The following is a 14,440-nucleotide window of genomic DNA, read 5'->3' on the forward strand; positions in this document are numbered from 1 at the left end:
ATATATATATAATATGTGGAAACATCATATTGTATAGTGGTTGCTATGAGAGCATTAAACTGTATGTAAGGGGCTATAGGGGAATTATACTGTATATACGGAGCTGTGTGTACATTTTAATGTATAAAGGGAGCTGTGGGGGCATAGCACTGTATATAGAGAGTTATGGGCCCATAATTCTATATATAGGCAGCTGTTGTATCCCATAATGTATATAGGGAGCTCTGGTTATGTCAGACTGCCGTATGCCCGATCTGACCATTTCCTTTCATGACCTGAGAGTGACAGCTGCATTGAAATACAGTCTGACTCAACCAGTGACAGTGGCCGGGAGGGGTGGGTGATATGGGTGGGGGAAGGAGTGAATATTCATTGAGCATATACAAATAAAAAAAAAACAGATTGCCGCACCAGCTGCTAGTGAATACACCTATACACATGTATGTCAGATATCCAGCGTATATGCCAATTGCAGAAATCGGGTGCTGCCACAGAAAAAAAGTCCATAAAGTTGCAAAATTGTAGAAAAATAGTGGGCACTCACCATCTGCTAATATTCAGTCTTTATTATGACCACATGTCAATTGCAGGAACAGCAGGGAGAAAAGTGAAATCACAAGACGACGGCCACGGGTCTTGATTATATATACTTGACTTGTCGGCATGGCACAATAAATTTGTCTGGGGCTTATAGCTTGACAAGTGGGCCACGTGGAATAAAAATTCTTTATTTTGAAAAAGCTGACCAAGCCCTATTTCAGGATACGATCAGTATACTACCATGAAATTACCTGACAGATTCCCTTTAATATTTTGTTGCACATGCTTCGAATAAATACCTGCAATCAGTTCCTTCCTATAACCATCAACCAGCATCTTACGCCTCTCAACTGAAATTATGGACTACTCTTCAAATGGAAGGAACATGGTATCACAACAAACCTGCCAAGGGAGGGTCACAGATCAAAACTTTCAGCCTGGGCACGGTGGGCATAAATGGTATCACAACAAACCTTCCAAGAGAGGGTCACAGATCAAAACTTTCAGCCTGGGCACGGTGGGCATAAATCATAGAGGCAACAGAGCATACTGCTAAAGCAACAATCGAGTGGTATAAGGATAGACATATAAATGATTTGCAGTGGCCTAGTCAAAGCCCAGACCTTAATCCAATTGAGAATCTGTGGTCAGACTTGAAGATTGGTGTTCACCAGAGGAATCTATCTAACTTGAAAGAAATGGAGCAGTTTTGTCTTGAAGAATGGGCAAAATCCCTAGTGGCAAGATGTGGTAAACTCATAGAGACTTATTCAAAGCGACTTGCAGCTGTAATTGAAGCAAAAGAATGTTGTACACAGTACTGACTTTAGGGGGGTGAACAGTTATCCACACTAAAGTTTGCAGTTATTTTGTCCTATTTGTTATTTACTTCACAGTAAAAGAAAATGAAATATTCACAGGTTAAGGTAAGGCATGTTTACATGAACTGATGAAAACCCTGAAAAAAAAGTGAAATTGCAGGTTATGAAACAGCAAAATGTAAAAAAAGGATGCCAAGGATGGTAAATACAATTGCACCTAAATGTGTTTCTATGTACAGTGAGTACGGAAAGTTTTCAGACCCCTTTAAATTTTTCAATTTATTTTTCATTGCAGCGATTTAGTAAATTCAAAAAAGTCAATTCTCCTTCATCGGAGTCCAGCTGTGTTTAATTAAACTGATAGGACTTGATTTGGAAGGGCACACACCAGTCTATATAAGATCCCACAGCTCAGAGTGCATGTCAGATCAAATTAGAATCATGAGGTCAAAGGAACTGACCAAGGAGCTCAGAGACAGAATTGTGGCAAAGCACAAATCTGGCCAAGGTTACAACAGAATTTCTGCAGTACTCAAGTTTCCGAAGAGCACAGTGGCCTCCATAATCCTTAAATAGAAGAAGTTTAGGACCAACAGAAGTCTTCCTAGGCTTGTCCGTCCAGCCAAACTGAGCAACCATGGGAGATGAGCCTTGGTGAGAGAGGTAAAGAAGAACCCCAAAACCACTGTGGCTGAGTTCCAGAGATGCAGTAGCGAGATGGGAGAAAGTTCAACAAAGTCAACTATTACTGCAGTCCTCCACCAGTCAGGCCATTATGGCAGAGTGGCCCGACGCAAGCCTCTCCTCAGTGCAAGACATATGAAAGCCCGCATAGAGTTTGCTAAAAACCACATGAAGGACTCCCAGACTATGAGAAATAAGATTTGCTGGCCTGATTAGATGAAGATAGACCTTTTTGGTGATAAAGCGATGAAGCGTATACCACTCAAAACGGCCGTAGTCCATTAACCTAACCAGTTCGTCTTGCAACTATCCTGCCCTCTGTAAACATGCCAAAAGCACATTGTTGAAATAAAAGACAAGGGATTTTTTTTTAGGAAGACTTGTGTGGTGCTGCTATTTTCTTCCTGTCTGGAAAAAATGGATTAACCTGATCGCTGAACAGCGTAGTGAGAAAAAAAGTTGAAATGACAGAATTACGGATTTTTTGGTCGCCGCAACATTGCACTAAAATGCAATAACAGGTGATCAAAAGAACGTATCTGCACCAAAATTGTATCATTAAAAACGTCAGCTCGGCACGCAAAAAATAAGCCCTCACCCAACCCAAGATCACGAAAAATACACTACGGGTATCAGAAAATGGCACAATTTTTTTTTTAGTAAAGTTTGGAATTTTTTTTCACCCCTAGGTAAAAAATAACCTAGACATGTTTGGTGTCTATGAACTCACAATAACCTGGAGAATCAAAATGGCAGGTCAGTTTTAGCATTTAGTGAACTTAGCAAAAAATCCAAACATAAAACAAGTATGGGATTGCACTTTTTTTGCAATTTCACTGCACTTGGAATTTGTTTCCCGTTTTCTAGTAACATAGTAACATAGTAACATAGTAACATAGTTAGTAAGGCCGAAAAAAGACATTTGTCCATCCAGTTCAGCCTATATTCCATCATAATAAATACCCAGATCTACGTCCTTCTACAGAACCTAATAATTGTATGATACAATATTGTTCTGCTCCAGGAAGACATCCAGGCCTCTCTTGAACCCCTCGACTGAATAGTAACATAGACATGCTAAAACAATAGTACACGACATGCTAAAACAATAGTACACGACATGCTAAAACCAATGATGTCTTTCAACATCACAATTTGCCGCCAAAAATAAGCCCTCAAATGGCCATATTGACAGAAAAATAAAAAAAATTATGGCTTTGGGAAGGAGGAGAGTGAAAAACGAAAACGCAAAAATGAAAAAAGCTGAAGGGGTTAATAGGGATTTATGGAATACTTTATGGATGCAGAGGAATGGAGGAAGTGTTAATCTAAATGCCACAGGATTGACCACCTCTAGGATCTCATGTGGGCCAATACATTTTGGACCCAACTTCGCCGATGGCACTTTAAGATTAATGTTCTTAGAAGACAACCAAACCTTATCCTCAATCTTAAAAACATGACCCACCGAATGTCTTATATTGGCTTTTCATTTTTGGTGAATCAGGGCAGTCCCAATATTCTTTTGAACCTCCCTCTAGAGATCCACAAGTCTCTGCACGGCGAACTCCATCACAGGGCATTAAGAACTGCTGTTAATTTTTTTATTTCTTTAGCCAGTAGGTGTGGATCATGTCTGGGCCAGGTGCTGTCCAGTGCTTCATGTTCTTGACCTGCTGTTTGAGGTCTAATTCTGTAAGGGTATGTGTCCACGTTCAGGATTGCATCAGGATTTGGTCAGGATTTTATGTCAGTATTTGTAAGCCAAAACCAGGAGTGGAACAATTAGAGGAAAAGTATAATAGAAACATATGCACCACTTCTGCATTTATCACCCACTCCTGGTTTTGGCTTACAAATACTGACATAAAATCCTGACCAAATCCTGATGCAATCCTGAACGTGGACACATACCCTAATGGTTCTTGCTCTAGGTGGTTGCTTCATTTCATTCTCAGATCTTGCAGCCACATTGCATTTGTGTTGTGTGTTTTATCCTTCTCCCCTATCTTCCTCCTGTATTGTTCAGTCTCTGCTATTGGTGGATTTGATGCCTCTGTGTTGTTACTTTGTAGTTGGAAGTACACCTTGGTTGATTCTTTGGAAAGCAAGCTATTTATCTTCTTAGCCTCTACTTCTCCAGTGTATTTCCCTAGTTTTGCAGTGAGTGCTGTGTGCCTTTGTTTAACAGTCTCTAGGGCTTCATTTGGGGTCAGACCTTTGTACTTGTCCAGCTTGGTCTAAAGGTACCGTCACACTAAGCGACGCTGCAGCGATACTGACAACGATGCCGATCGCTGCAGCATCGCTGTTTGGTCGCTGGAGAGCTGTCACACAGACAGCTCTCCAGCGACCAACGATCCCGAAGTCCCCGGGTAACCAGGGTAAAAATCGGGTTACTAAGCGCAGGGCCGCGCTTAGTAACCCGATGTTTACCCTGGTTACCGTTGTAAATGTAAAAAAACAAACACTACATACTTACATTCTCGACGTCTGGTCAGGTCCCTCGCCTTCAGCTTCCAGCACTGACTGAGCACCGGCTGGAAAGTACAGCGTTGACGTCACCGCTGTGCTGTGCTTTACGGCTGGCCGGCGCTCACCAGTCAGTGCGGGAAGCTGACGGCGAGGGACCTGACCAGACACCGGGAATGTAAGTATGTACTGTTTGTTTTTTTACATTTACAACGGTAACCAGGGTAAACATCGGGTTACTAAGCGCGGCCCTGCGCTTAGCAACCCGATGTTTACCCTGGTTACCAGTGACGACATCACTGAATCGGCGTCACGCACGCCAATTCAGCAATGTCTGCGGGAGATCCAGTGACAAAATAAAGTGCTGGACTTTCCCCAGCAACCAACGATCTCCCAGCAGGGCCTGATCGTTGGTCGCTGTCACACATAACGATTTTGTTAACGATATCGTTGCTACGTCACAAAAAGCAACAATATCGTTAACAATATCGTTATGTGTGACGGTACCCTTATTCTTGATCTTTACACCCTTTTGTATTTCTGTTAGTTCACTGACTTCCCTTAATGTCACCTTGATCTTTATCTCTATTCTTCTTTTCCAAGGCAGGCTCAAACTTCTATTGTTCTTGCTGGTAGTGTAGATATGCATTTCCATGATTGCTGAGGCGGTAGCATAGATCAGTTTATTAGTTTTAGTTATGGTGGGGGTAGGGGGTGGGGGTAGGTATTGATGCAAGTGCTCCACTCACATCTTCTAGCATACTGTCTGATGGTACTTCTTTGCTGAGCCTTGGCAGACGATCTCTGGCATTGGTGGTATTTAGTTTATCTAAGATTTTCCATTTCAAATCAGCTGCAGTGCTCTATAGTTACAGGATTGGATCAGGATTTTCAGGGGGCTGCACAATATATATATATATATATATATATATACATATATATATATATATATATAATATAACGCTGGGAGCGTCACTCTGTCCGAAGCCTTTATAGACTGCGCAAGCGCAAGCGCCGGCGCAGTCTGGGCCTCACAGAGTGACGCTCCTAGGAGATCGCGGTATGCGTAAACACTGAACGCACACCGCGATCTCCAACAGAGAAGCAGGGACCACCAGGAGGGTAAGTATCGGCTATATTCACCTGTCCCCGTTCCACCGCTGCGCGCCGCCATCTTCCCTGTCCTCGGCCTGTGACCTTCAGTTCAGAGGGCGCGATGACGCGCTTAATGCGCGCCGGCGCCGCCCTCTGACTGACCAGTCACAGCCAGAGGATTGGGAAGACGGCGGCGCGCAGCGGTGGAACGGGGCCAGGTGAATATAGTAAGTGCTGGGGGGCTTGAGCTGGCGGCGATACCGGCACCTGACCCCCACAGCGCGCCGGTGTCCCCGCCTGCTCAGGCCCCCCAGCACTCGGCGCCCAGCGACCATAGGTGAGTATGGTATTTTTTTTTTTAATATATATTGCAGCAGCATACGGGGCATATACAATGGAGCATCTTATGGGGCCATAAACCATAATAGAGCATCTTATGGGGCCATAAACCATAATGGAGCAGTGTACGGGGGCATATAGTATGGAGCATCTTATGGGGCCATAAACCTTTATGGAAAAGCGTACGGGGCATACAGTATGGAGCATCTTATGGGGGCCATAAACCATAATGGAGCAGTGTACGGGGACATATACCATGGAGCATCTTATGGGGGCCATAAACCTTTATGGAACAGCGTACGGGGGCATATACTATGGAGCATCTTATGGGGGCCATAAACCTTTATGGAGCAGTGTACGGGGGCATATACTATGGAGCATCTTATGGGGGCCATAAACCTTTATGGAGCAGTGTACGGGGCATATACTATGGAGCATTTTATGGGGGCCATAAACCTTTATGGAGCAGCGTATGGGGCATATGGATGGGAGCAGCAAATTAAAGAACAGTGGTGCAGGATGGGAGCAGCACATGACAGAACGGGGCGCAGGATGGGAGCAGCACATGACAGAATTGGGGTGCAGGATGGGATCAGCACATGACAGGATGGGGACGCAGGATGGAAGCAGCACATGACAGGATGGGGACGCAGGATGGGAGTAGCACATGACAGGATGGGGACGCAGGATGGGTGCAGCACATGTCAGAATGGAGGTGCAGGATGGGAGCAGCACATGTCAGAATGGGGGCGCAGGATGGGCGCAGCACATGACAGGATGAAGATGTAGGATGGGAGCAGAACATGACAGGATGGGGGCGCAGGATGGAGCAGCACATACCAGGATGGAGACCATATACCAATATAAATGCTCACCATCCGGGCGTAGAACGGGTTCAATAGCTAGCATATATATATATATATATATATATATATATACTAGCTGGTGGCCCCATTCTAACGCATCTGGTATTCTAGAATATGGATTTATGTACATTGCGCTGTGAGTGGGGGTTAAATTCCACGCCAATATCGCTGATTGGTCGTGATCAGCGAAGCATGGTTCAAATCCTGTGCCAATTCGCAGCTGGACTGCGCCTGTTGCTGATAGGTCGAGCCCGGCTGGCCACGACCAATCAGCAAAGCGTAGTTCAAATCTCGCACCAATTCGCGGCCGGACTGCGCCTGTCGGGTTGGGGGCGCTGGATGTCAGTGGTTTGGAGAGCAGGATGTCGAGGGTTTGTGGGGCAGGATTTAGTACAGCCACATAGTACATAACATAGCCACATAGTATATAGCACAGCCACATAATATATAGCACAGCCACATAGTATATAACACAGCCCATGTAGTATATAGCACAGCCACGTAGTATATAACACAGCCACGTAGTATTTAACACAGCCACGTAGCATATAACACAGGCACATAGTATATAGCACAGCCACGTAGTATAGCAGACACATAGTGTATAGCATAGCCACATAGTTTATAGCACAGCCATGTAGTATATAGCAGCCATGCAGTATATAGCACAGTCACGTAGTATATAGCAGCCACGTAGTATATAACACAGCCCATGTAGTATATAGCACAGCCCACGTAGTATATAACACATCAACATAGTTTATAGTATATAACACAGCCCACATAGTATATAGCACAGCTACATAGTATATAACACACCCCACATAGTATATAGCACAGCTACGTAGTATATAGCAGCGATGTAGTATATAGCGCAACCACATAGCATATAGCAGCCACACAGTATATAGTACAGCCACGTAGTATATAACACAGCCCACATAGTATATAGCACAGCCACGTAGTATATAACACAGAATGCCACATAGTATATTACACAGCCACGTAGTATATAACACAGAAAGCCACATAGTATATAACAGCCACATAGTATATAGCAGCTACGTAGTATATAACACAGCCACGTAGTATAAAGCACAGCCCACACAGTATATAAGACAGCTTATGTAGCATATAACACAGCCCACGTAGTATATAGCAATGTGGGCACCATATCCCTGTTAAAAAAAGAATAAAAAAAAAAAAAAAATAATAATAATAATCTTTATTTATAATGCGCCAACATATTCCGCAGCGCTTTACAGTTTAACAGAAATAGTTATATACTCACTTTCCGGCGTCCACCGAAACTGTCCCGCTCCTCGCGATGCGGCCGGCAGCTTCCGTTCCCAGTGATGTATTGCGAAATTACCCAGATGACGTAACGGTCTCGCAAGACCGCTGAGTCATCTGGGTATTTTCGCAATGCATCACTGGGAACAGATGCTGCCGCCCACTTTGCGAAGAATGGGACAGCTTTGGTGGAGGCTGGAAGGTGAGAATAGCAAGATTTTTAGTTTTTTTATTATATTTAACATTATATCTTTTTACTATTGATGCTGCATAGGCAGCATCAATGATAAAAAGTTGGTCCGGGACGGGACGACACACTGGCACTGACTGGAGGGGAGTAGGGAGGGGGCACTGACTGGATATATACAGTACAGACCAAAAGTTTGTACACACTTTCTCATTTAAAGATTTTTCTGTATTTTCATGACTATGAAAATTGTACATTCACACTAAAGGCATCTAAACTATGAATTAACACATGTGGAATTATAAACTTAACAAAATAGTGTCAAACAACTGAAATTATGTCTCTCTCACTCTGCGGTCCAGCTCACCCCAAACCATCTTGATTGAGTTCAGGTCTGGTGACTGTAAATGCTGTGGTAGCCATGCTGGTTTAGTATGCCTTCAATTTTGAATAAATCGCCAACAGTGTCACCAGCAAAGCACCCCCACGACATTCACACCTCCTCCTCCATGCTTCACAGTGGGAACCAGGCATGTAGAGTCCATCCATTCACCTTTTCTGCATCGCACAAAGACACGGTGGTTCTAACCAAAGGTCTTACATTTGGACTCATCAGACCAAAGCACAGATTTCCACTGGTGTAACGTCCATTCCTTGTGTTCTTTATCCCAAACAAGTCTCTTCTGCTTGTTGCCTGTCCTTAGCAGTGGTTTCCTAGCCGCTATTTTACCATGAAGGCCTGCTGCACAAAGTCTCCTCTTAACAGTTGTTATAGAGATGTGTCTGCTGCTAGAACTCTGTGTGGCATTGACCTGGTCTCTAATCTGAGCTGCTGTTGACCTGCGTTTTCTGAGGTTGGTGACTCGGATAAACTGTCATGATTCCAATGGCAGGGAATCACAAAAGGACAAGCACCAACGAGCTCTAGGGTGATGGAACCTGAGCTGACCGCGACCCTAAACCTGAACACACAAATAACAATAGCCGGGGAACGTGCCTACGTTGATCCTAGACGTCTCGCACCAGCCTAAGATCTAACTTCCCCTATTAGAAGAAACACAGACCTCTCTTGCCTCCAGAGAAATTCCCCACAGAAATAGCAGCCCCCCACATATAATGACGGTGAAATGAGAGGAAGGCACATACACAGTATGAAAACAGATTCAGCAAAATGAGGCCCGCTAAAACTAGATAGCAGAGGATACAAAAGTAAACTGCGCGGTCAGCAAAAAACCCTTCAAAAAACCATCCTGTAATTACTTGAACTCATGTTCCAACTCATGGAACATGAGGAGCAATTACAGCCCACTAGAGCAACCAGCAGCAAAGAAACAATTATATGCAAGCTGGACAAGACAAAAAATAAAGCAAAACGTGGAACAAGAAAATCAAAAACTTAGCTTGTCCTGAAGATTACTGAAGCCAGAAGCTGAGGTAACAAAAAACTCTGATAACCTTGATAGCCGGCGGGGAAATGACAAGAAAGCCCGGTTAAATAGGAAACTCCCAAATGCTAATAGAACAGGTGGACACCAGAGACAGCAGAACACAAATCACCCAGTACCATCAGTAACCACCAGAGCGAGCCCAAAAACAGAACTCACAACAGTACCCCCCATTGAGGAGGGGTCACCGAACCCTCACGAGAACCACCAGGGCGACCAGGATGAGCCCTATGAAAAGCGCGGACCAAATCATCAGCATGAACATCAGAGGCAACCACCCAAGAATTATCCTCCTGACCATAACCCTTCCACTTGACCAAATATTGGAGTTTCCGTCTGGAAACACGAGAATCCAAGATCTTCTCCACAACATACTCCAATTCTCCCTCCACCAGCACCGGAGCAGGAGGCTCAAGCAAAGGAACAACAGGTACCTCATACCTCCGCAACAACGACCGATGGAACACATTATGAATAGCAAACGATGCCGGGAGATCCAAACGAAATGACACAGGGTTAAGAATTTCCAAGATCCTATAAGGACCGATGAACTGAGGCTTGAACTTAGGAGAAGAGACCTTCATAGGAACAAAACGAGAAGACAACCACACCAAGTCCCCAACACGAAGTCGAGGACCCACGCGGCGACGGCGATTAGCAAACTGCTGAGCCTTCTGCTGGGACAACTTCAAATTGTCCACCACATGACTCCAAATCCGATGCAACCCATCCACCACCATGTCCACTCCAGGACAATCAGAAAGCTCCACCTGACCAGAGGAAAAACGAGGATGAAACCCCGAATTACAAAAGAAAGGAGAAACCAAGGTAGCAGAACTAGCCCGATTATTAAGGGCAAACTCGGCCAGCGGCAAAAAGGTAACCCAGTCATCCTGATCAGCAGAAACAAAACACCTCAAATAAGTTTCCAAGGTCTGATTAGTTCGCTCCGTCTGGCCATTCGTCTGAGGGTGGAATGCAGACGAAAAGGACAAATCAATGCCCATCTTAGCACAGAACGTCCGCCAAAATCTAGACACAAACTGGGATCCCCTGTCAGAAACGATGTTCTCCGGAATCCCATGCAAACGAACCATGTTCTGGAAAAACAGAGGGACCAACTCAGAGGAGGAAGGCAACTTAGGCAAGGGTACAAGATGAACCATTTTAGAAAAGCGGTCACACACAACCCAGATGACGGACAATTTTTGAGAGACAGGGAGATCCGAAATAAAGTCCATGGAAATGTGCGTCCAAGGCCTCTTCGGGATAGGCAAAGGTGACAACAATCCACTGGCTCGAGAACAGCAAGGCTTAGCCCGAGCACAAACCTCACAAGACTGCACAAAAGAACGCACATCCCTCGACAAGGAAGGCCACCAAAAAGACCTGGCCACCAAGTCTCTAGTACCAAATATTCCAGGATGACCTGCCAACGCAGAAGAATGGACCTCGGAGATGACTCTACTGGTCCAACTATCCGGAACAAACAGTCTCTCAGGCGGACAATGATCAGGTTTACCCGCCTGAAACTCCTGCAAAGCACGTCGCAAGTCTGGGAAGACGGCCAACAAAATCACCCCATCCCTAAGGATACCAGTGGGCTCAGAATTTCCAGGGGAGTCAGGCACAAAACTCCTAGAAAGAGCATCCGCCTTCACATTCTTTGAACCTGGCAGGTATGAAACCACAAAATTGAAACGAGAGAAAAACAGTGACCAACGAGCCTGTCTAGGATTCAGACGCCTGGCAGACTCAAGGTATATCAGATTTTTGTGATCAGTCAAGACCACCACACGATGTCTAGCACCCTCCAGCCAATGACGCCACTCCTCAAATGCCCACTTCATGGCCAAAAGTTCCCGATTACCCACATCATAATTCCGCTCAGCGGGCGAAAACTTCCTAGAAAAGAACGCACATGGCTTCATCACCGAGCAATCGGAGCCTCTCTGCGACAAAACCGCCCCCGCTCCAATCTCGGAAGCATCAACCTCAACCTGGAAAGGAAGCTAAACATCAGGCTGACGCAACACAGGAGCAGAAGAAAACCGGCGTTTAAGTTCCTGAAAGGCCTCCACAGCCGCAGGAGACCAATCAGCAACATCAGCACCCTTCTTAGTCAAATCCGTCAAAGGCTTAACAACACTAGAAAAATTAGTTATAAAACGACGATAGAAATTAGCAAAGCCCAAGAACTTCTGCAGACTCTTAAGAGATGCAGGCTGCGTCCAGTCACAAATAGCCCGAACCTTGACGGGATCCATCTCAATAGTAGAAGGGGAAAAAATATACCCCAAGAAAGAAATCTTCTGGACTCCAAAGAGACACTTTGAGCCCTTTACAAACAAGGAATTAGCCCGCAGGACCTGAAACACCTTCCTGACCTGCTGAACATGAGACTCCCAGTCATCAGAAAAAACCAAAATATCATCCAAATACACAATCATAAATTTATCCAGATATTCACGGAAAATATCGTGCATAAAGGACTGGAAGACTGAAGGAGCATTAGAAAGTCCGAAAGGCATTACCAAATACTCAAAATGGCCCTCAGGCGTATTAAATGCGGTTTTCCACTCATCACCTTGCTTTATTCGTATAAGATTATACGCACCCCGAAGATCAATCTTAGTGAACCATTTAGCCCCCTTAATGCGAGCAAACAAATCAGTCAACAAAGGCAAAGGATGCTGATATTTTATGGTAATCTTATTCAAAAGACGATAATCTATACAAGGCCTCAAGGACCCATCTTTTTTGGCCACGAAAAAAAAACCTGCTCCCAAAGGGGATGAAGATGGACGGATATGTCCCTTTTCCAAGGACTCCTTAACATAATCCCGCATAGCAGTATGCTCTGGCACTGACAGATTGAACAAACGACCTTTAGGAAATTTACTGCCAGGAATCAAATCTATAGCACAATCGCAATTCCTGTGAGGAGGAAGCGAACTGAGCTTAGGCTCCTCAAAAACATCCCGATAATCCGACAAAAATACAGGAACCTCAGAAGGAGTAGATGAAGCGATAGAAATCGGAGGTGCATCATCATGAACCCCCTGACATCCCCAGCTTAACACAGACATTGTTTTCCAGTCAAGGACTGGATTATGAGTTTGTAACCATGGCAGACCAAGTACTAGAACATCATGTAAATTATACAATACCAGGAAGTGAATCACCTCCTGATGAACGGGAGTCATATGCATGGTCACTTGTGTCCAGTACTGAGGTTTATTCATAGCCAAAGGTGTAGAGTCAATTCCCTTCAAAGGAATAGGGACTTCCAGAGGCTCAAGACTAAACCCACAATGCTTGGCAAATGACCAATCCATAAGACTCAGGGCAGCGCCTGAATCTACATAGGCATCGACGGAAATGGATGATAATGAGCAAATCAGAGTCACAGACAGAATGAACTTAGACTGTAACGTACTAATGGCAACAGACTTATCAACCTTTTTTGTGCGTTTAGAGCATGCTGATATAACATGAGCTGAATCACCACAATAAAAGCACAACCCATTTTTCCGCCTATAGTTTTGCCGTTCACTTCTAGACTGAACTCTATCACATTGCATTGTCTCAAGTGCCTGTTCAGAAGACACCGCCAAATGGTGCACAGGTTTGCGCTCCCGTAAACGCCGATCAATCTGAATAGCCATAGTCATAGACTCATTCAGACCCGTAGGCGCAGGGAACCCCACCATAACATCTTTAATGGCCTCAGAAAGGCCATCTCAGAACTTTGCAGCCAGGGCGCACTCATTCCACTGAGTAAGCACTGACCATTTCCGAAATTTTTGACAATATATTTCTGCTTCATCTTGCCCCTGAGAGAGAGCTAATAAAGCTTTTTCAGCCTGAATCTCCTGGTTAGGTTCCTCATAGAGCAAACCCAATGCCAGAAAAAACGCATCCACATTAAGCAACGCAGGATCCCCTGGTGCCAATGCAAATGCCCAATTTTGAGGGTCACCCCGCAGGAAAGATATAATAATCTTAACCTGCTGAGCAGGGTCTCCAGAAGAGCGAGATTTCAAAGAAAGGAACAGCTTGCAATTGTTCCTAAAATTCAGAAAACTAGATCTATCTCCAGCAAAGAACTCTGGAATAGGAATTCTAGGTTCAGACATAGGAGCATGTACAACAAAATCTTGTATATTTTGAACCTTAGCAGCAAGATTATTCAAGCTGGAAGCTAAACTCTGGACGTCCATGATAAACAGCTAAGGTCAGAGCCATTCAAGGATTAAGAGGAGGAAAAAAAAATCAGCCAGGCTGCAATTAAGGCTAGGCAGCAACCTCAGAGGAGAGGAAAAAAAAAAAAAAAACTTCCTCAGACTACTTTTCCTCCTACTTCAGCCCAAACATTAGGGCCGGCTATACTGTCATGATTCCAATGGCAGGGAATCACAAAAGGACAAGCACCAACGAGCTCTAGGGTGATGGAACCTGAGCTGACCGCGACCCTAAACCTGAACACACAAATAACAATAGCCGGGGAACGTGCCTACGTTGATCCTAGACGTCTCGCACCAGCCTAAGATCTAACTTCCCCTATTAGAAGAAACACAGACCTCTCTTGCCTCCAGAGAAATTCCCCACAGAAATAGCAGCCCCCCACATATAATGACGGTGAAATGAGAGGAAGGCACATACACAGTATGAAAACAGATTCAGCAAAATGAGGCC

Source organism: Ranitomeya imitator, chromosome 1, assembly GCF_032444005.1.
Source record: "Ranitomeya imitator isolate aRanImi1 chromosome 1, aRanImi1.pri, whole genome shotgun sequence".
NCBI classification, from domain to species: Eukaryota; Metazoa; Chordata; class Amphibia; order Anura; family Dendrobatidae; genus Ranitomeya; species Ranitomeya imitator.